This window comes from Cyprinodon variegatus, unplaced genomic scaffold (assembly GCF_000732505.1).
Source record: "Cyprinodon variegatus isolate N-32 unplaced genomic scaffold, C_variegatus-1.0 Scaffold11, whole genome shotgun sequence".
NCBI classification, from domain to species: domain Eukaryota; kingdom Metazoa; phylum Chordata; class Actinopteri; order Cyprinodontiformes; family Cyprinodontidae; genus Cyprinodon; species Cyprinodon variegatus.
Genome location: NW_015150464.1, coordinates 2,524,477 through 2,527,333, shown reverse-complemented (window position 1 = coordinate 2,527,333; position 2,857 = coordinate 2,524,477).

Sequence of the window (2,857 nt, the reverse complement as noted above, 5' to 3'; positions counted from 1 at the left end):
CTGGAAAAAAGCAAAACAAAAAAAAAAAAACGCTTAATTTAAGACATTTTTACCTATTTCTAGATTGTTTTTCCAATGTATCTGAGTTTAATGTTCTTTACACAAAACCAGAATTTACTTAAACGTCAATAAACACATGAATACCTCCAAATCGGTTTGGGTCCAATTTCTGCTTGAAAGCTAAAAACGCAGAAACATTTCTGCATCAAATCATATGTCTCAATGAGAATAAAATTATAGCTTTGAAATGGCCTAGTTAAAGTCCAGACCTCAATCTGTCAAAACATAGAGAAAGGGGGCAATGGGCAACAGATGTCATCATAGTCTGATAGCCCTGGAGAACTTTTCTCCCTACAATCCTAATGGAAAACACAGAAATGGGAAGCAATAAACGACTCCATGAAATTCATAATTTTCAAGGTGAAAGACCTTTTTCTAACATTACACAGTTGCTATAGCATTGTTGTTCTACTGATTGCAGGGCGAGTGATATAATTGTTCTCATTATATCCTAAAGTACCAGTTGTCACCATATAATGACATTCATTATGCTGTCAAAACAAAACACGGAGCAAGCAGACAGATGTTTACGACTGGAATAGAAATGATTTCAGAATAAAAGCGTCTGGGTAGGGATCAGCTTTGTTATCACAGCACAAAGCAGCGAGTGGCAAAACGAGTTCCTCTTTTCACACAAACACAACACGTCTGAATGAGTTCTGGCGTTAGGCCTCTGCCTCACGGTGTGAGAAAGTTTTCCTCTGACACCCTGTCACCAAATGCCGCTTGGTAAACAAGCCCAGCCCACCCTTCAAAAGACCCCTGATTAGTCCACTCATTCTCTTCACACAAGCCAGGAGGCAAGAAGATGCTAAACATAAGCAAATAAGGAATTATAGACTCCCCTAAGTGTTTGGGGTAAACCTCATGCAGCAGTAAATCCTGCAAAGACACAAAGAAAGCACAAGGTGTCCACACCTTATTTATGATTTGCTTTTTTTTGCATAGAGATGCTGACTTTAAGTGCCTCAAATGTTATCAGTAAACATCCACAAGAGGAGTGGAGGCTAACAACCAGAGGAAGCATGCTGACATATGTTCTGCAGCACAAAAGGTCACAACCCCTGAGGAGATAAAGACCTGGTGAGCCCCTCTACAAATCCTAAGCAAGTGGACAGATCTGCCTCACCGGCATTTTAACTTTCTCTGCTGCAGAACTTTTTCCCGTAAGAGTTGTTGCTGCGTGGCTATCAACAAAGACGTGCATGTGTGTGAGTATATGGAGCTTGTCTGCAGCTCCACGCTCCCCTGCCTCTTGCTTTACCCTCTGAACAGGCCTGAACAGCACACCCGACATCACTAAAGCTCCTTGTGAAGGGACAGGAAAGTGGATGAGTCAGAGACCTGAGAAAAACCAAGGCATCCACAATGCATGACTGCCAAAGGACAATTCTGTACAAACAGCAGCCATATAGCATACATCACTCATGACAGTTGAGTGATTAATACGTTCTGTTTGTGTGTGTGTGGAGCGAGAGGTCAAAAATCTGGGAGGCATTTTCAAAACACCATGAAACTTCTGAACAAAGCTGTCAGTCAGAAGGTTTCAGGCCCTGAGCTTTACCTTAGGGTCTAATAAAGTATGTCGACATGTAATGACCCAATGATCTCTGCTGGTCCGCTTCGCACAGCTTCGACCCTACAGGTGTCCACGGTGCAAGGCCAGAGACATCAAAAGACATCTTTATGGCCCCTTTATGGTCTACTTACTTTGACCACTCCATTAACCAGAGATGTTTCTTTCTCTGCTAAAAGAAGGGTACTTAAACCACATTAGGATCTCTCCATACAATGCTTTGAATAAGTCCAGTTTACATTTCTTCAAAATTACAAACTTTAAAGAAAGTTTCATGTGGTAGATCAACACAAACTAGTGACTATGAGAAAGTTTTGCAAATGTGTGGAGCAATGTTATACCATAAAATATACCTTTTCTAGTCTGTAAGGCGGACACCCTGTCTACCTTTTTTTGCAGTGTCTTGTCTGGCAATGTGGCAATAAGAATAATTGTTTTTAAGCCAAAAAGAGCCCAACAGATTTTACTTTCACAAGTGTAGCAGTATGGCAATTGCCATATTGCTACACTTGTTTGAAGCATATAAATTGCTTTATTATAATTATGCAGGGAGTTTTACAGTTTATATGGACACTGCAATGTAAATAGAGCAGAAAAACAGAAGAAGAAAAGGAAAAAGGGGGGAAAAAAAGAGAAAATATGACAGAAAGAAGAGATAGAAAGGAGCCTGTCTACTTTTAAGGCTAGGTTTAAAACTTTCCTTTTTGATAAAGCTTATAGTTAGAGTGGCTCAGTTTATTCATTGCTATCTCTATAGTTATGCTGCTATAGGCTTAGACTGCTGGAGGACATGGGGTCCACTTTTCTTAATTCTGCTTCATTCTATCTGTATTCTCACTTTCTGTAGCATTTGTTAATTCAATCTAACAATCAAATTTGACTCTTGTGAATTGTAAAGTGCTTTGAGATGACATGTGTTGTGGCACTATTTAAATAAACTAAATTGAATTGAATTGAATCTCTAACGTTATGCTCTCTCTGCTTTTTCCGATCCCAGTAGCTTCATCTGCTTTGTTCCTGTTTCGCTGTAACATCACCCTGGAGAGAAATATCAGCTGGGCTGCTGCCATCAACACCTTTGGTTTTAGATGACAGAGCTGGGCCTGATTTTCATTGTTAAGTCTTGTTTCTTTCCTAGACATTGCTATGTGCTCAATTTTTACTATGGCTAATTGTATGTGTTCTCCAAAAAAGTGAAAAAATAAAAAAACACTGGGTTTA